A 21,401-nucleotide genomic window follows, 5' to 3' on the forward strand; every position below is an offset into this window, starting at 1 on the left:
CAGCCTTATTCTGAAACAACGATACAGTTTCTGTGTCTGGCTCGAGACCGAATGTGGCACAGTTATCCGAGACAGTGGTGGAATGAAACACCACTGTTTCGAAACAGTGAACCGTAGCCGTTCCGAAACACTGAAACAGTTCCACGTATCGATACACTGTATCGAAACATAGAAACAGTGGCCAAGTCTAGTGTGGCGGATCTGGCGACAGAACACAGTGCCGGCGCAGCACAAGTGTTTTGGAGCACGCCGTTCAGGGCTCAGTGTAGAACATGGTGTTCCGCAGCAGAGAACCCCTACGTGTTCCCATGTTGACCCGACAACGTCGTCAGTTATGATTAGAGCAGGCACTGGTTTCACGAACTTGCGTAAATAAAGCACTCTGAGGCATTTTTGATGCAGAGCTTCGGTGTGACGTGCGCTAACAAAATAAGTTTCATTAGTAGCGCGTGGCTGCTTACGATCTTCGTATCTGTGAGTGTCATTGGATGACAATGTTGTTCTGAGAGCGTTTCCCCCTCTTGCTATCCTGACCAGTATAACCAAGGGGCAATTCACGGGTAAAATACCGATTGAGAGAAATTCATTTAATAGTAATTCCTTATAACTAAAGTTTACGGTATTTCTATTCATAAATAATGTTGATTAAATCGATGTCGTTCAAATTCAGGGAGAATGTTGTTCGATACGATTGTTGTTGTTGTTGTGATCTTCAGTCCTGAGACTGGTTTGATGCAGCTCTCCATGCTACTCTATCCTGTGCAAGCTTCTTCATCTCCCAGTACCTACTGCAACCTACATCCTTCTGAATCTGCTTAGTGTATTCATCTCTTGGTCTCCCTCTACGATTTTTTCCCTCCACGCTGCCCTCCAATGCTAAATTTGTGATCCCTTGATGCCTCAAAACATGTCCTACCAACCGATCCCTTCTTCTAGTCAAGTTGTGCCACAAACTCCTCTTCTCCCCAATCCTATTCAATACCTCCTCATTAGTTACGTGATCTACCCACCTTATCTTCAGCATTCTTCTGTAGCACCACATTTCGAAAGCTTCTATTCTCTTCTTGTCCAAACTATTTATCGTCCATGTTTCACTTCCATACATGGCTACACTCCATACAAATACTTTCAGAAACGACTTCCTGACACTTAAATCAATGCTCGATGTTAACAAATTTCTCTTCTTCAGAAACGCTTTCCTTGCCATTGCCAGTCTACATTTTATATCCTCTCTACTTCGACCATCATCAGTTATTTTACTCCCTAAATAGCAAAACTCCTTTACTACTTTAAGTGTCTCATTTCCTAATCTAATTCCCTCAGCATCACCAGATTTAATTTGACTACATTCCATTATCCTCGTTTTGCTTTTGTTGATGTTCATCTTATATCCTCCTTTCAAGACACTGTCCATTCCGTTCAACTGCTTTTCCAAGTCCTTTGCTGTCTCTGACAGAATTACAATGTCATCGGCGAACCTCAAAGTTTTTACTTCTTCTCCATGAATTCTCGATACGATAGAAGGTTCATTCATGCTAATTAGGTGTTCCTCATGAAACTTCCTAACCCCCTCTTTATTAATTGGATAATGGAAATCAAATATAACCTCCATGAGAGTAGCAGAAACGTTAAATGAAATTACAGCAAATAATGTTTAAAAATTCGACAGTTCAGTTTAGCATCAGCTTGGTTAGGGGTGTGTTTGAAGCAAGCAGGTTACCTAACTCTGTGCTGAATGTGTTGGTTCAAGGTGCCCCCAACCTCATCCGTTGCATTTCTTAACTTATTAATTCCAGAGATAATGAAAAGTAATTTAAAGTCAGGCCATTGAGAATAGAGTCTTAGCATCACATCCTCAGCACATGACAAGAGTGCCATCAGATAGTACAGAGATAATAAAGACAGCACAAATTGATTTATGTACCTGTAGACAAACCAAATGGAAAATAAATTTCAACAACAACAAAAAAATGGTTCAAATCTCTCTGAGCACTATGGGACTTAACATCTATGGTCATCAGTGCCCTAGAACTTAGGACTACTTAAACCTAATTAACCTAAGGACATCACACATCACCCAGTCATCACGAGGCAGAGAAAATCCCTGACCCCGCCGGGAATCGAACCCGGGAACCCGGGAGCGGGAAGCGAGAACGCTACCGCACGACCACGAGCTGCGGACATTTCAACAACAGACGACTATGGTAAGTGTGCAGACTTGACTTGACTACCAGTTCCTGAGATAAAGGGTTCTTAGCAGTCAGACAGACAGATGGACAATAAAGTGTTCCTATGAGTGTTCTGCTTTTACGAACTGATGTACAGAACCCTAAAAATGGAGAAGAATGGCTCGGCCACAATTGAAGTACTGTTTCCATTATTCATTCGTCTACAAGGTCTACAAGTGACCATCTGCTAAGTTTCGAAAGAACAGTGATGTACTGGAAGATTGAAACTTTTGACCGGACTGTGAGTAATACTTGGTTGTATCAGCCGTTGAAGTCATTATCTCTGAACGGCAAGGGTTCGATCCTGCACCAGATTGTAGTCTGCCAGGACGTAACGAAACATTCAGCTCCAGAATGAGTCATTCGGCATACATTTTTCCTTTTTAGTTGTATTTTACTAGTGCTGGAAGTTTTGGAGCAGGATTGTCAGATTCGTTGGCAACACTTCTTTTTAGGTGTGGCCCAGTTTAAGGTCTATTTCAACTTGACAGACACTATCAGCGTCAAGGGACATACTTTAGTTGACTACTGATATCTATTGTTCTATACAACGTACTCCTCAGTGGGGACTGCTTCCTGGCAATTGTTTTTCCGACTACTTCAGCTCAACGAAATATTTACTGTGACGTTCTTTATAGTGCAGTAGCAGTGATGGATGGAACACAGAAGGCTACGTTTCGATCTCACGCCAGCTTAAGTAATTACACACAGTGAGGGCGAGAAGAGAAGTATTAATTCGCTCTTTACAAGACTGAAATATTCTTTCATTGTAACGATTTCCATAAAAGAAATGGGAAATTTCATGATCCTGTACAGCCACTGAATTTAATCTACGAAACATTTTGCCACGTTGAATTGCAGACAGGTACAGCGAAGAGCCTTATGTACTGAGCTTTCTGCCAAAGCCTTTTTCAGAACTGAAACAAACAGCCGGCCGGAGTGGCCGAGCGGTTAAAGGCGCTACAGTCTGGAACCGCACGACCGCAGGTTCGAATCCTGCCTCGGGCATGGATGTGTGTGATGTCCTTAGGTTAGTTAGGTTTAAGTAGTTCTAAGTTCTAGGGGAGTTATGACCACAGCAGTTGAGTCCCATAGTGCTCAGAGCCATTTGAGCCATTTTGAAACAAACAAAACAAGCAAGCACACCTCATGCAAACATGACTGCTACCTCTATACACTTCACTTTTACTTTCATATTTTTTGGAGCTCTGTTAGATGATTACCATTTCCGTGGCACCCCCGGAAAACATTTTGTTCATTGAACCATTTATGTAATACTGTCCTCATGATATCAGCAGTTTAGTTGTTACAGTGAGCAATGCATGACGGTAGGTAAGTAAGTATTGTATGTGTAATGATGTCAGCTGCCCTCACGTGTCTACCTGTTCAGGTAAGCAGAGCTCGTGACGTGCGCCCCGCCCTCGCCCCCCACCCCCAACCCCTCCGTAACTGCCCCAGTGCACGACAAGTCAGTGGCGCACGCAGAGTAGCTGCGGAGCTTTGCGTGCACAGGGATGAAGGGCAGGAAGGTGCACCTGTACATCACGCCATGGAAGTAGCTAAACATTATACAACGTTCATAAGTTCACTGCCGTAAAAAAGAATCAAATCCGTTCCCTGCTTCACCCTCTTAAATGTAGATTGTTTTCTTTCTGAAGTAACCTCTGTTCTTGCTCGAGTTCAACCTATCTCCATACCAAATTCCTTATACAGAAGTTACAAAATGACAAGTAGAGTGTTTACAAAATAGTTAATTTTTATGTCACATAAAAATAGTTACATTTAAGTAAAAAGATGAAAACTTTTCTTTGTCAATGCTCTATATGCCAGAGTTTCTTTTTGTGTATCTTCTTTATAGCTAAAATCTGTTTTAGTCGCAAATCACTTTATCTGTGTTCGCGACATTCCGTTGCCACCTGACAATAGTCTAAAGTCGAAATCCGGTTCATGACCAAACAAAAACAATTTCTCGAAACATGATTAAAGTGTTTCCTATTTAGCATTTTTTCGTGTTCTGCCGAACACCGACGGAAAGAATTCCGCTACTGTGATTTTTAGTTGAAAACAGACATTTTGCGTCTGTGATTGTGTACAAAATACAAGTTCATTGTTGCGTAGAAGAAACCAGCAACCAGCCGTTGTTAGTGAAGTTATTTATTTAATTATTCGTTTAATTATTCACTCAAATAGCCCCCGATCTCGATGTCTAACCGACAGTTTCAGATGGTTCTTGTGCAATTAAAATTGTTTGACGCTGTTTTGTCTGTGATATGGCCATCTTTGTTTAGAGTTTTCCATGTGGTAAAAACTGTTCTGCGTCTGTGTCTGTGCCTGTGTGTGTGTGTGTGTGTGTGTGTAACAATACAACATAATGAGGCGGGATCTTCAACATAAGTAACCTAAAACTATAGCAATTCCGCCTTACAGATTTGTTTACGTTTTTATTCGTTAATGGATAAAGTTAAATAGGTCGTTTCTCACTATTTTCTCTGTAGGGCACCACCACCAAAATGAACTTTCGCCACAAGGGGGAAAACAGTAAACAACTAATGTAAACGACAAACAATCTAAACGCGGAAAAACCGCCTGAAGATGAAGCTGTCGGTTCGAAACCAGTACTTCGCCGCTGTTTTTGTAAACAGTATCTTCGACAGAGACTGACTCCTGTTATCTTGTTTGCGAGGATCAACTTGAATTCAGTTAATGCTAAAACATTGCATTACAGATACAGACACAGAGAACAGAGAAGAGTGACTGAAATATGCCAGAGAAAGGAAGGTACGCCAGTGTCTGTAACCCAAAGTCAAGGCTCAGGTAGAAGGTTCGTGTCCTGATTGGGGCACTGGTGTGACGTCTGCGACATTGTGTGTCTGCACTCGCATTAGAAGTACAATATGCGTTGTTGTAATTGTTTCCCCTCATACACTCAAATCTAATAATTTTTGTGAGTGGGCAGTGAACTGCGCACGTGCCTGGAAAGTAGTGATGACACGTATACTATACCTGTGTATATCAAGCATGCACTTTATCTACAAAGAAACAAGTGAGCTATTGAACAACCGAAAACAAACTTTTATGGGAGATGATTCGCAGCATTACTTTTGCTCGGACTGAGCGTAACTCGCGCCACTGGTCATCTACGGACTACAAGCAATTCATCAAGTACCGAAACTACAAGGGAGACTGTCGGCTAAGTAGTTTACGGCTACGTCCGTAAGGAGAGTGCGCGTGGTGTGGTGTGACGCTGCTTACCATGTTCCAGAAGGTGAGGAACTTCCACTGCCCCAGCTCCCTGAAGACTTGGGACTGCATGGGCCCCACGTGTGGATGCTCCAGCAGGTAGGCGCCGTGCAGGCCCACCGCGAAATGCAGCACGGCGAACACGTGCAGTGCCGCCGCGCTCGCCTTGCGGCACGTGACCGTCACGTGCCAGCCGCAGTGGCGGTGGTGGCCCGCCGCCCTCGAGGCCCTGACCATGGCAGCCGGCGGTTCCTAGCTACCGCACCTCCAGAAGACAATACCGGGCGACTGCCAGGAGGACGCGAGTAATGCTACTGCAGCGGCGACGCGGGCGCCGCGACGCCGTCGAGTGTCGCGAGACGCCGCGCGCCGGAGCGTCGCCCCCCCCCCCCCTGCCCCCGGCTCACCCTTCAGCGCCCCTCCCCCGCGGTGGCGGCGGACGGTAACGATTTTCCCGCCGCGCCGGCTGACAAGTGCACAGCGACGGCGCCTGCTCGGGACAATGCGCCTCCCCGGCCCGGCGGAGAGGGTCGCGCTGCACGTGGCAGGGGCAGGCGCCGCTGCACTGCGCCGCTCTCCACTCCACTGCTGCCTGCTGCCGCCCACAGGGGCTCGGGCCGTCATCTCAGTGTCCACTCACTCACGCGGCCACCGCCGCCACCGGGGCTCGAACCGGCTCTATCAGGATCAAGCGAGCACCAAGCCACTTGCGGAAGACCCCAACACAGTTTCGCAAGCCTACTTTTACTGCCATGTTTATACACGAGCAGCAGGAGCAGATACATATTTAAAAAACAAACGTGATCCATATCTACAAACAAACGAGTTTTACGAAAGACGTATTTTAAAAAACAACAAATATCGTTTTGAAAACGAAGACGATCTGATTTTTTAAGCAAGCAACAGCCGTGAATTTTTAATATCAACAAAGACATCATTATAAAAACAAAATACGTGTTTTTTTTAAACCAATCGAGAGTTGTTTAAGAAACAGACTAATTGTTTTTTAAAGAAGAGTTTTGTAAACAAAAAGCAGCAAAGACATTTTTGAAGAAGAGTTATCATTCTAAAAAGTAATGAAGATGTCCTTTTGAAAACCAACAAACGCATTATTTTTGAAAACGAGGGATGTGTTTCTTTAAAAACCAGATGTCTTTGAAAAAGATAAGTTTTCTTTACATAAAAAGGCGAGCTTGAGAAGCAAAAGGCGAGCTTGAGAAGCAAAAGGCGAGCTTGAGAAGCAAAAGGCGAGCTTGAGAAGCAAAAGGCGAGCTTGAGAAGCAAAAGGCGAGCTTGAGAAGCAAAAGGCGAGCTTGAGAAGCAAAAGGCGAGCTTGAGAAGCAAAAGGCGAGCTTGAGAAGCAAAAGGCGAGCTTGAGAAGCAAAAGGCGAGCTTGAGAAGCAAAAGGCGAGCTTGAGAAGCAAAAGGCGAGCTTGAGAAGCAAACGGTTTGGCGAGCTTGAGAAGCAAACGGTTTGGCGAGCTTGAGAAGCAAACGGTTTGGCGAGCTTGAGAAGCAAACGGTTTGGCGAGCTTGAGAAGCAAACGGCGAGCTTGAGAAGCAAACGGCGAGCTTGAGAAGCAAACGGCGAGCTTGAGAAGCAAACGGCGAGCTTGAGAAGCAAACGGCGAGCTTGAGAAGCAAACGGCGAGCTTGAGAAGCAAACGGCGAGCTTGAGAAGCAAACGGCGAGCTTGAGAAGCAAACGGCGAGCTTGAGAAGCAAACGGCGAGCTTGAGAAGCAAACGGCGAGCTTGAGAAGCAAAAGGCGAGTTTGAGAAGCAAAAGGCGAGTTTGAGAAGCAAAACTTTTTGCACCATAGTTTTTAGGGTAAACAGATAATTAAATTTTTAAAAACAAAGAAAACTTTTTAAACAAAGGTGTCATATCTTTAAAAAACAAAGGAGTCATATCTTTAAAACACAGTTGTGTTTTTAAAACCAACAAAGATCCCATGTTGTTCAAAAGCACCAAAGACGTCTTTAAAAGCACCAAAGACGTCTTTAAAAGCACCAAAGACGTCTTTAAAAGCACCAAAGACGTCTTTAAAAGCACCAAAGACGTCTTTAAAAGCACCAAAGACGTCTTTAAAAGCACCAAAGACGTCTTTAAAAGCACCAAAGACGTCTTTAAAAGCACCAAAGACGTCTTTAAAAGCACCAAAGACGTCTTTAAAAGCACCAAAGACGTCTTTAAAAGCACCAAAGACGTCTTTCGAAAAACACAAATGTGTTTAAGAAGGAAAGAAATCGGCCAAATCCCTTTCTTTCGGAGCTAGTGCTTTGCCTCTAATCCGCTCGTCGTCGATACTACACTTAAACCTAATACTCTTCTAGCATAATACATAATGTCCAGGGTCCCAAGTACAAATCGTCATGGTTGGTCTGGAGAAGAAGGGGCACTGTTAATATGAGCACCTCTGCTGTGGACACGCCAGTGGGGAAAATGTAGTGTAAACGCAGTAACTTCCATCATTGTACACAGTAAGCACAGAAGAAAGTTTCTTGCGTAACCGTGACTCGTATTTATTTATGTATATTACAAACTGTGGCCATTATACTAGTGATTCGAAAAACAGGGCATCAGAAGTGGCGGTTGTCTGGTGCAGGAAGTATTTAAGTAGTGTGCAATTGGACTGGGAGATGCCCAGCTCACCAGTCCAATGTGTGATAGCAGTAGCAATGGGGTCACATGCCCTTCTATTACGAATACTGGCAAAGTTTGATTTAATGCAGGACGTTATCCAACTTTCTTCAGATGGTTCAAATGGCTCTGAGCACTATGCGACTTAACTTCTGAGGTCATCAGTCGCCTAGAACTAAGAACTAATTAAACCTAACTAACCTAAGGAAATCACACACATCCATGCCCAAGGCAGGATTTGAACCTGCGACCGTAGCGGTCGCTCGGCTCCAGACTGTAGCGCCTAGAACCGCACGGCCACTCCGGCCGGCCCCAACTGTCTTATCAAGATGTTTATGTCGTCACCTTTCCTACCTTCTGCAAGCCTCCCAATACTGGTGGAAACTTCCTCCGCCAGCAAGTTAACCGGCAACACCTGTGTCAAGTGTCGCCATGCTATCCTGAGTTAATAACGTAGGCTATGTAGTTAGCTAACAGACAATTTACGAGGGGAGTTCATTAAGTAATGACAGTTTCTTTCTTTGCCAATTTCGATTGGAAAATTGCTGAGTTAGTTGTGGGACATAGTGGAACATTCCCACTTCAGACCCTATAGTGAGAGTTGGCAATACTCTCTTAGGATGTAAAGGTTGGCTACAGCGCGCATACACAAGCTCTGGAATCTAAGATATTGTTGTCGCACCTCGCAGCGCACGGATTAACTAGTGGTAGTTTGGAAGCCAGTGTAGGAGCCCGCCTGCTGTGGTACGCACGTGTGTTGGGCGAGGGGTCGACGCCGAGCTGCCGTACTGCTGTGTCCGCCAGCAGCGACACAGGATTTGGTATTTAGTTGATATTTTTTATAATCTGCAGCGCGCTTATTAATTTAAAGAAAAGGGTTTGTGTATGTGCGTAGCGGCAGACTGTAATTTTGATAATGATACGAGTTGAATTCTTAAGGAAAACCATTGTTAGGCGAATAGATTAAGTATTGACTTTTGTCATTGATTTCTTTTGTAATTGTCAAGGAATTGTTTCGCTATGTATTCAATTGAGAAGTATTTCAGTCTGTCTCAAGAGTTTGATTAATTTGTAATATTGCTTTAATGCGACTGGAGGCAGATTTACAAACGAAGCGATTGTTCAAAGGGCTTCTAGTGTTTTGTTAATTGAATGAGAAAGAATCGCTTTCAGAATATAGTTTTTTTGATTGGGTTATCATTTATCGAGTTTAGATTTGACCAAACCCTTTCTCTCGAATTATATGTAGTTGTAGAAAGCAGCAGCAGCCGCAGCAACAGCAGGAGCCGCCATACAGAACATGCATTCCACTCAGCATGAATAATAGGTTCTTTTTATGTTTTTGTTAAATAATGGAATGCAGCAGATCAAGCAGTGGCAGCGGAAAGACCAAGGAAGTTACATGTTGCGCACAGGACCAATAAAAAAAAAAAATTTTGGCGATCTCTGTAATAGTAACGTTAACAAGAGTACAAGCACGAGATTTTCAGTAGAAAACACGAGATAAGAAGATAGAGCTCACAACTTTCGATAGTTTCATGAAATTCCAACTAGTGGCGGTGCAATACGTAGTATTCAAAATGGTGTCATAACGGAGGTGCATTCCAAATATTGAGTTTCTCTTGGTGGAAAACTCCAACACATCAGATATTCATACATACTTGAAGTACGTCTGTGGAGATATGGCAGTGAACAAATACACGATGAATCATTGGGAGAAGCGTCTGTCATCGTCGCAACAAGGTCTCACAAAACTGTTCGATCTTCCGTGTGCTGGCCGGTCGCACACAGCTGTGACTCCTGCCATGTTGGAACGTGCGGACCCTCTCGTTCGAGGTTATCGGTGGATCACAAACAAATAATCTCGCTGCTCAGCTGGGCGAATCTGTTGGCAGTCCTCACATTACCTCACTGGATCATTCTTCCTCATCCCCCTGTAGCTCAAATCTCGCATCTTCCGATTTCCACCTATCTGGCCCGATGCACTCCGCAGGAAACAGTACTTGGATAGTGGGGAGGTAATAGAGGTAGCAAGACGTCGAGTAATAGAGTGGTACCATGCGGGCATACGTGCTCTCACAGTAAGGTTGCGTAAGGCCGTCGACTTGAACGAAGATTACGTTGGAAAATAGGATTTTGTAGCGAAAAGGACAGGGAATAATACGGGGTGCAGAACCCAGATTAAAACCGAACTGTCTTCAGAAAGAAAAAGGTTGCATTTCTTACTGAAACAACACCATCTATACAGTAATTTAAGTTATTGCGTTTCAAAATATAGCTTTAAATTGTACAAAGGGCAAAGACCTAGCAAATGCAAATACTAAGCAGTGAAAAATGCTTCATTTAAAGGACAATGTTAACTGCATCTTGCATCCGTCTCGCTGTAAGTACAACAGTTTATGATTATTCGCGCTGGTGGTGATGGGAAAACCGCTGTAGTCATTGACGGCAGACTTCGCGAAATGAACGTCTAGCCAGCAATAAAGTCCAGAGTGTAGTGGATGTCATTGTAACCCGTGCGCACACACTTCATTGCGTTCCGAATCTAAAAGCGTAAACACAGGCAAGGGCAGTCACTCATATCAGTGGCGCTAGCGAAGGCTTCAGGGAAGAGCGAACACTGCCCGACAAGTGTGCCGCCTCAGTACAGGGCTATTACAAATGATTGAAGCGATTTCATAAATTCACTGTAGCTCCATTCATTGACATATGGTCACGACACACTACAGATACGTAGAAAAACTCATAAAGTTTTGTTCGGCTGAAGCCGCACTTCAGGTTTCTGCCGCCAGAGCGCTCGAGAGCGCAGTGAGACAAAATGGCGACAGGAGCCGAGAAAGCGTATGTCGTGCTTGAAATGCACTCACATCAGTCAGTCATAACAGTGCAACGACACTTCAGGACGAAGTTCAACAAAGATCCATCAACTGCTAACTCCATTCGGCGATGGTATGCGCAGTTTAAAGCTTCTGGATGCCTCTGTAAGGGGAAATCAACGGGTCGGCCTGCAGTGAGCGAAGAAACGGTTGAACGCGTGCGGGCAAGTTTCACGCGTAGGCCGCGGAAGTCTACGAATAAAGCAAGCAGGGAGCTAAACGTACCACAGCCGACGGTTTGGAAAATCTTACGGAAAAGGCTAAAGCAGAAGCCTTACCGTTTACAATTGCTACAAGCCTTGACACCCGATGACAAAGTCAAACGCTTTGAATTTTCGGCGCGGTTGCAACAGCTCATGGAAGAGGATGCGTTCAGTGCGAAACTTGTTTTCAGTGATGAAGCAAAATTTTTTCTTAATGGTGAAGTGAACAGACACAATGTGCGAATCTGGGCGGTAGAGAATCCTCACGCATTCGTGCAGCAAATTCGCAATTCACCAAAAGTTAACGTGTTTTGTGCAATCTCACGGTTTACAGTTTAAGACCCCTTTTTCTTCTGCGAAAAAAACGTTACAGGACACGTGTATCTGGACATGCTGGAAAATTGGCTCATGCCACAACTGGAGACCGACAGCACCGACTTCATCTTTCAACAGGATGGTGCTCCACCACACTTCCATCATGATGTTCGGCATTTCTTAAACAGGATTTCTGTGGGATTATGTGAAAGATTCAGTGTTTAAACCTCCTCTACCAAGAAACGTGCCAGAACTGCGAGCTCGCATCAACGATGCTTTCGAATTCATTGATGGGGACATGCTGCGCCGAGTGTGGGAGGAACTTGACTATCGGCTTGATGTCTGCCGAATCACTAAAGGGGCACATATCGAACATTTGTGAATGCCTAAAAAAACTTTTTGAGTTTTTGTATGTGTGTGCAAAGCATTGTGAAAATATCTCAAATAATGAAGTTATTGTAGAGCTGTGAAATCACTTCAATCATTTGTAAAAACTCTGTATTTACGGACCCTGTGCGTTAGTGGCCAGGCCCACGTGACATGACGGTGGTGGGGGCGATGTCCTCAACGACCGTGGTATGAAGCCTTAGTACCTCTCACCTTTTCTCTGTATAGCTGCTCGGGCTGAACAGGGAATCCGAATCACTGTCAGATACCAAAATGCGTATGTAATGACAAGGCGGTCATTGGAGCAGTGGTCGTCAAAGTGCGACCCACAGGCCGAATGCGGCCTGAATCAAGTGCTCGTGCGGTTCGTGGTTGTCAGCCGTCTATAATAATATTCTAGTGCTGTCAAGGGAAACTGCCCTCGCAACGCCCTCACATTTAGTGGTAAGATGGCCCCGTGGATAAGTCGTCCAAAATTGAACACAGATGTAGTATGAAAACAAGGCGGACTGAACTGTCAAAAAAAGTAAAATAGAAGTAGTGAACGGTGCGAGATTAATATGTGCAATATCAAGTGTACACCAAGAATCACAGAGCCTTGGTTGTGTGGTCATACTGTTGAACTACAAAGCGGGAGACCCGTTTTCAAATCTCCGCCATGCCCCATTTTTTTTTTCACAAATTTATGAACCGCGCGTTCGGTAAGTAATGTGTCCGTTCTTTTATAATCTTGGCAGTTCTACATCTACATCGATACTCCGCAAATCACATTTAAGAGCCTGGCAGAGTGTTCATCGAACCATCTTCATAATTCTCTATTATTCCAATCTCGTATAGCGCGCGGAAAGAATGAACACCTACATCGTTCCGTACGAGCTCTGATTTCCCTTATTTTATCGTGGTGATCGTTCCTCCCTATGTAAGTCGGTGACAAAAAAATATTTTCGCATTCGGAGGAGAAAATTGGTGATTGTGATTTCGTGAAAAATTTCAGTCGCAACGAAAACCGCCTTTCTTTTAATGATTTCCAACCAAAATCCTGTGTCATTTCTGTGACACTCTCCCCCATATTTCGCAATAATACGAAACGTGCTGCCTTTCTTTGAACTTTTTCGATGTACTCAAAAAATGTTCAAATGTGTGTGAAATCTTATGGGACTTAACTGCTAAGGTCATCAGTCCCTAAGCTTAGGTTATCAGTCCCTAAGCTTACACACTACTTAACCTAAATTATCCTAAGGACGAACACACACACCCATGCCTGAGGGAGGACTCGAACCTCCGCCGGGACCAGCCGCACAGTCCATGACTGCAGCGCCCCAGACCGCTCGGCTAATCCCGCGCGGCTCGATGTACTCCGTCAGTCCTCTCTGGTAAGGATCCCACACCGCGCAGCGGTATGACGGACAAGCGTAGTGTAGGCAGTCTCCCTAGTAGGTCTGTTACATTTTCTAAGTTGGTTCAAATGGCTCTGAGCACTATGGGACTTAACTTCTAAGGTCATCAGTCCCCTAGAACTTAGAACTACTTAAACCTAACTAACCTAAGGACATCACACACATCCATGTCCGAGGCAGGATTCGAACCTCCGACCGTAGCGGTCGCGCAGTTCCAGACTGTAGTGCTCAGAACCGCTCGGTCACCCTGGCCGGCCCATTTTCTAAGTGTCCTGCCAATAAAACGCAGTCTTTGGTTAGCCTTCCCCACAACATTTTCTATGTGTTCCTTCCAATTTAAGTTGTTCGTAATTGTAATACCTAGGTATTTAGTTGAATTTACGGCTGTTAGATTAGACTGATTTATCGTGTAATCGAAGTTTAACGAGTTCCTTTTAGCACTCATGTGGATGACCTCACACTTTTCGTTATTTAGGGTCAACTGCCACTTTTCGCACTATTCCGATATTTTTTTCTAAATCATTTTGCAGTTTGTTTTGATCTTCTGATCACTTTATTAGTCGATAAACGACAGCGTCATCTGCAAACAAACGAAGACGGTTGCTTAGATTGTCACCCAAATGGTTGATATACATAAGGAACAGAGAAGGGCCTGTAACACTACCTTGGGGAACGCTAGAAATCACTCCTTTTTTACTCGATGACTTTCCGTCATTTACTACGAACTGTGACTTCTCTGACAGGAAATCACAAATCGAGTGACATAACTGAGACGATATTCCATAAGCACGCAATTTCACTGCGAGCCTCTTGTGTGGTACAGTGTCAAAAGCCTTCCGGAAATCCAGAAATACGGAATCGATCTCTCTTGTCAATAGCACTCAACACTTCACGTGAATAAAGAGCTAGTTGTGTTTCACAGGAACGATGTTTTCTAAACCCATGATGACTGTGAGTCAATAGACCGTCTTCTTCGAGGTAATTCAGAATATTCGAACACAATATATGTTCTAAAATCCCGCTGCACATCGACGTTAATGATGTGGGCCAGTAATTTAGTGGATTACTCCTACTACCTTTCTTGAATATTGGTGTACCTGTGTACCTTTCCAGTCTTTAGGTACGGATATTTAGTGGAGCGAACAGTTGTATATGATTGTTAAGTATGGAGCTAATGCGTCAGCATACTCCGAAAGGAACCTAATTGGTATACAGTCTGGACCAGAAGACTTGCTTTTATTAAGTGATTTAAGTTGCTTCACTACTCCGAGGATATTTACTTCTACGTTATTCATGTTGGCAGCCGTTCTCGATTCGAATTCTGAAATATTTACTTCGTCTTCTTTTGTGAAGACATTTTGGAAAGCCGTGTTTAGTAACTCTGCTTTGGCAGCACTGTCTTCGATAGTATCTCCATTGTTATCGCGCAGATAAGGCATTGATTGTTTCTTGCCGCTAAGATACTTCACATACGACCAGAATCTCTTTGGATTTTCTACCAGGTTTCGAGACAAAGTTTCGTTGTGGAAACTGTTATAGGCATCTCGCATTGAAGTCCGCGCTAAATTTCGAGCTACTGTAAAAGATTGTCAATCTTGGGGAATTTGAGTCTGTTTAAATTTGGCATGTTTGATTCGTTGTTTCTGAAACAGTGTTCTAACCCGTTTTGTGTACCAAGGAGAATCAGCTCCGTCGTTTGTTAATTTATTTGGTATGTTGCTGTTGTGGTCTTCAGTCCTGAGACTGGTTTGATGCAGCTCTCAATTTATTTGGTATAAATCTCTCAATTGCTGTCGATACTATTTCTTTGAATTTATGCCACATCTGGTCTACAATTATATTATTAATTTGGAATGAGTGCAGATTGTCTCTCAGGAAAGCGCCAAGTGAATTTTTATCTGCTTTTTTATAGTTGTCACACTGTATAATGGTTATAGAACATGAGCCAAGTAAGAAAATATTACTGTCGCAAATAAATGTGATGAGTAGTGAGAGCAGACAAGATGCCGTATAGACCACTCACAGAGATAAAATCAACAAACTAGCGTGAACTGCGTTCCGACAAAGGAATTCAAGACCAAAACTTCCAAAACGGAACGTTAGAATTCGCTGTTGCAATCGGATATTACACCACGACACAGACACAAATTACGGTACACCGAACAGACACATCAGTGACCGGAGAGACAGTTCATAACCTTGCGAAGAAAAAAGAATATGGGGCACAAGGGAGGGTTGAACACGGATATTTCCCTTCGCAGTCCAACACCGTGACCACAGAACTGCGACGCCGTGGCTATTTCAATTCAATCGATGTTTCACATCTTGTGCTAGGACCTTTCACTGTTTCCACTCTGCTTCTTTTTTCGTAGTTCAGTACACCTTCTTCATGTTTTCATTGTTGATCTGTGTTCAGTTTTTGACGGACTATGCACTGGACCATCTTACCACTGAATGTGAGGAGGGTGCTACGGGCAGTTTCCCATGTGAGAACCGCGAACCGCACCAGCACTTGATTCCGGCAGAATTCGGCCCGCGTACCCAGTTTGACGACCGCTCCTTTAGAGTGTTATAGATAGGAAGTTTCTTATGAAGCAGTCAGTCAGCAAAGTCCAAAGCACATGATCAACATCTACATCATTACTCTGCAAGACACCTGACCGTCTGCGGCGCGAGGTACTTGTGGTTACTTATTCCCCTTTCCGGTTCCATCCGCGAATGGTGCGTGGGGAGAACTCTTCCGAAACTTCAGTAGCAAAACTGTCCGTCATCCACAATGCCTTTTGTAGCGTCAGCCACTGGACTTTGTTGAAAGGCCCTGTAACGCTCTCGCACCGAAACGCGCCGCTCTTCATTGGAGCTTCTCTTCCTCTTCTATCAGTCCTGCCTGCTTGGGGCCCCAGATGATGACCAATATTCAATAATCCGTCGAACAAACGGATTGCAAGCCATCTCCTTGCTCGACGAATTACATTTCCTTAAGATTCTTGCTATGAATCTCAGTCTGGCGTCCCACTATTTCTTTTATGTGGTCATTCCACTTAAGATCGCTGTGAATAGTTACTGCTAGATATTTTTACAGTAGTTACTGTTTCAGGCAGTTTGTCATTAATAGTGTAGCAATGTAGTAGTGGATTTCTTTTCCCTACGAGGCTAATCCAAAAAGTAAGTTCTCCTATTTTTAAAGTACAAAACTCTGTTTGTGTGGCAGTTGCTCACACTGTTATGAAGAGTGCTTCACGCGCTGTGTGTAAACATGCGCACGCCGCGCTGAGGCGCTGTCTTGGCTAGGCAGCCGTTGAGAATGGATGTTACCGCCAAGTGAGAATTGCGCGCAGTTATTCGGTTTTTGAACGCAAAGGACACTGTTCCGATTGAAATCCATCGCCAATCAATTGACAGAAGTGTATAGTGAATCGTACATGGATATCAAAAATGTTCGTAAGTTGTGTAAAGAGTTTGCAGTCTGCCGGTAAAGTCATGACAACCGTTTTTTGGGATCGGAAAGAGGTATTATTATTGGTCGACTTTATGCCCGCTGGGACCACAATTAACGCTGACCGGTGCTGTGAGACTCTGAAAAAACTCAAACGGGCAACTGAGAACCGGAGAAGAGGAATGTTGAGCAAGGGCGTACACATTCTCCATTACAACGCTCGCCCACACATCGCTCGGCAAACCGTTGCTCCTGCAACAGTTTCAGTGGAACATAATCACCCACCCACCCTCTAGTCCTGACTTGGCACCCCGTGACTATCACCTGTTCCCTAGGTTAAAAGAACATTTGGCCGGAAAGCGATTCAGCTCCGACGACGAGGTGAAAGAAGAGGTTCGTAACTTTCTGAACAACATGGCGGCGAGCTGGTATGACACGGGCATACAAAAACTGCCACAGCGTCTACAAAAATGCATCGACAGAAATGGTGATTACGTCGAAAAATAGCTAAACATTCAAGCTGTAAACTGATGTAAACCATTATAGAAATAAACAAGTCTATGAACTTATAAACAATAGGAGACTTTACTTTTGGGATTACCCTCGTATGTATGCGCAATATGTTACATCTATTTACCTTCGGGATCAGCTACCAGTCCCTGCACCAGTCATCAATGCTCTGTAAGCATTTCTGCAAATCGTTACTGTCTTCTGGCATTGCTACATCACACTCCTTAGGCGTGCTCCGGAAGAGAAAATCCGAAGATTTTGTTCCGATAAGAGACACGTGTTGAGTTGCATTTGCAAGGAACTCTTGAACAAAGCTGCAAATCTGGCCTGATAGTCGGTAAGCCGCCCCCTCTAGAAACGCGTAGTTTAATATATAGAATTTACTCTAATAATATGGTTCAGATGGCTCTGAGCACTATGGGACTTAACATCTGAAGTCATCAGTCCCCTAGACTTACAACTGCTTAAACGTAACTAACCTAAGGACATCACACACATCCATGCCCGACGCAGGATTCGAACCTGCGACCGTAGCGGTCGCGTGGTTCCGGACTGTAGCGCCTAGAACCGCTTGGGCACAGCGGCCGGCTCTAATAATATATTTTCCGGAAAATCTTGTTTCCCTTGGAGACCATTTGGCGCCTCCTGCGAGTGGCGACTCCTCCAGTACTGCGCCATCTTGCTGGGTGATTACGACCGTAACGAAAACCAAATATAAATGAGAAATACATCCACTTTGATGACTGAATGATACACCTAAGAACGTTGTTTGCTCGACTTCAACAAATGTGAAAAGACTGGCATTAGAAGCCAAGCAGCAGCAGCAGCAGCATGAACGTGCACAGTTTAAGAGCCTAACGCACAGAACAGTTGGGAGGCGTTCTTTATACGGCAATGAATGTCAAATAGCTGATTATGCATATAGCGAGTTAGCCGCAGTAATCTCCCAACACTGTCAGCAACGCAAACGACAAAGTGTCCCAGCGCGTTGAAGCAGACAAGCGGATTCCTTTAAGGAGCAGCTAACTCGTGGAAACATTTGTTAAATTGCCTGTACCTGTCGCTTACACCAACTCTTGTTTGCTGCGCGTCTCGAAATTACAGTGAAGCCTGTTACCGAAAGGGTCGTTGCCCCTTTTTTACAAATGGCATTCTCAGATCTTAAGAACGCCTTCGCGCGGATGTCCCCAGAATGTTGTCGGGGATACGATATTTAGTTAACAAGTAAACGGCGAAATGCTGAAGCTGTATAGTGACTGATTAAAACAGTATAACTAAACTATCAGTGACTCCGTGGAAAAAGGCATCGAGCTATGTTGCTACCATCGCCCTCTTTGCTGGCAAGCACTCTCACTCCGTCTTCAGGCCACAAGTGGCCCATCGGGACCATCCGACCGCCGTGTCATCCTCAGTTGAGGATACGGATAGGAGGGGCGTGTGGTGAGCACACCGCTCTCCCGGTCGTTATGATGGTTTTCTTTGACCGGAGCCGCTACTATTCGATCGAGTAGCATCACGAGACTGAGTGCACCCCGAAAAATAGCAACAGCGAATGGCGGTCCGGATGGTCACCCATCCAAGTGCCGGCCACGCCCGACAGCGCTTAACTTCGGTGATCTGACGGGAACCGGTGTATCCACTGCGGCAAAGCCGTTGCCCTCTTCGCTGGCAAGGACACTGGAGATTCCCGGCTTCCGCCTATACCCATCCATAATATCTTTAATACGAACGAACAACTGCAATAAGGAGAAATGACTTACGTTGATACCACACCTAGCTAGATGAAATTTGGGCCGCAAGTAGAAAGAACTGCTAAATTGTAGAACAGAAAGTATCTAAAAGAAATACGGAGTGAGAAGAACGATAATGACAATTACTCATGGACAGAAGCTACACTGAAGTAACCACGATTTATGATGAATATTTGGATATTACAAAAGGTGGGACATGTTTCTTAATAGGGTGGGTGATCAAGGACGGTAGTGTATGTTTTGCAACGTGCTACCGTGTACAAGGCTGGTAAAAAGTTATTGTGGTAGGGTGTTCCATTCCTCCAGCAACGCGGTTCACAACTGTTTGATGTCCGTCCGTGCTGGTGGTTGGTACTGCAATACTTCATCCCAACGCATCCCACATGTTCTCGATGGGAGCGGGGAGGTCAGCTGATTCGCCGAATATCCAAGAGCTCATCCACCTGCGCTGTTCAATGCGACCGTGCACTGTCATCCATGAAAAGGCCAGTGCCGAATGCAACCCTCAAAAGAAGCATATGGGGAAGATGCAAAAGTGCCACAACAACGCTGATTAGTGAGTGAACATTTGTCTGTCACTGGAATCTCACATGGCGAGAGATGAAAACGCGTATTGCACCCACGAAAATTGTCAAATGTGATCGTCATACCAATGTAGGTATTAAGGTATAAGACTTAATGTTGCATGTGCGTATTAACCTTCCAATCTTTAAACACAATATATTCTCTGGTCAACGTTGCTTGATACTGAACTACTTCCCAATTATCAACTTTTCAGGTGTGCCTTGTTGTCACCGCAAGGCCTCAGGTGTCTCGACACGGCTCGCGTGGCTCCCCCCCCCCCCCCCTCACCCCTCCCCCTCCCACGCGTCGGAGGTTCGCGTCCTCCCTCGGGCATGGGTGTGTATGTTGTCCTTAGCGTAGGTTAGGTTAAGTTAGATTAAGTAGTGTGTAACCCTAGGGACAGATGACCTCAGCAGTTTGGTCCCATAGTCCTTACCACAAATTTCCATTTCATGTGTGCCTTAGACCCTGACTTTTTAGTTTCATTTTTTTTACGGACGATAGTGCGCGACCGCTTCGAACAGCACAGGCGGAGCAGCTATTGGAGCGAGTGGCCCGACTAGCGCAGCGCTAATAAGGTGTTGTGGCTCCCAGACTGGAGAGTACTTTAGCTTGACGACGCTCATTAATTCAAGCACTCTCCCCGACGTCGCGCATTTGAAAAGCCCTTGTTTCATATCCATCACAGAGGGGTCTGACTTCACCATTGGTAATCGAAGCTGGGACCACCGTGCGAAAAACCGTCGCTAGCGCTATTTCACGAAAGCACAGATGGTAATTGAGGATGTTAATTCTCCTGTTTTGGAGGGGTAGAATGTGCTAGGTGACGATCAGTTTGGCTTTAGGAAAAGTAAAGGGACGAGAGAGGCAATTCTGACGTTACGGCTAATAATGGAAGCAAGGCTAAAGAAAACTCAAGACACTTTCATAGGGTTTGTCGACCTGGAAAAAGCGTTCGACAATATAAAATGGTGCAAGTTGTTCGAGATTCTGAAAAAAGTGGGGGTAAACTATAGGGAGAGACGGGTCATATACAATATGTACAACAACCAAGAGGGAATAATAAGAGTGGACGATCAAGAACGAAGTGCTTGTATTAAGAAGGGTGTAAGACAAGGCTGTAGCCTTTCGCCCCTACTCTTCGATCTGTACATCGAGGAAGCAATGATGGAAATAAAAGAAAGGTTCAGGAGTGGAATTAAAATACAAGGTGAAAGGATATCAATGAGACGATTCGCTGATGACATTGCTATCCTGAAAGTCAAGAAGAATTAAATGATCTACTGAATGGAATGAACAGTCTAATGAGTACACAGTATGGTTTGAGAGTAAATCGGAGAAAGACGAAGGTAATGAGAAGTAGTAGAAATGAGAACAGCGAGAAACTTAACATCAGGATTGATGGTCACGAAGTCAATGAAGTTCAGGAATTCTGCTACCTAGGCAGTAAAATAACCAGTGACGGACGGAGCAAGGAGGACGTCAAAAGCAGACATGCTATGGAAAATAGGCATTTCTGGCCAAGAGAAGTCTACTAATATCAAATAGCGGCCTTAATTTGAGGAAGAAATTTCTGAGGATGTACGTCTGGAGTACAGCATTGTATGGTAGTGAAACATGGACTGTGGGAAAACCGGAACAGAAGAGAATCGAAGCATTTGAGATGTGGTGCTATAGACGAATGTTGAAAATTAGGAGGACTGATAAGGTAAGGAATGAGGAGGTTCTGCGCAGAATCGGAGAGGAAAGGAATATGTGGAAAACACTGGTAAGGAGAAGGGACAGGATGATAGGACATCTGCTAAGACATGAGGGAATGACTTCTATGGTACTAGAGGGAGCTGTAGAGGGC

At 44.5% G+C, this 21,401-nt stretch overlaps 1 protein-coding gene and 1 pseudogene across 2 annotated transcripts in view; both read right to left on the reverse strand.

Annotated features, from left to right (window-relative positions):
* LOC124594940 (androgen-induced gene 1 protein-like) overlaps positions 1–21,401 on the reverse strand; it is a 223,507-nt gene that overhangs the window by 144,681 nt on the left and 57,425 nt on the right. The gene's annotated exons all lie outside the window — the stretch shown is intronic.
* LOC124597259 lies at positions 18,775–18,892 on the reverse strand (annotated as a pseudogene).

This window comes from Schistocerca americana, chromosome 2 (assembly GCF_021461395.2).
Source record: "Schistocerca americana isolate TAMUIC-IGC-003095 chromosome 2, iqSchAmer2.1, whole genome shotgun sequence".
Classification (NCBI taxonomy): Eukaryota; Metazoa; Arthropoda; class Insecta; order Orthoptera; family Acrididae; genus Schistocerca; species Schistocerca americana.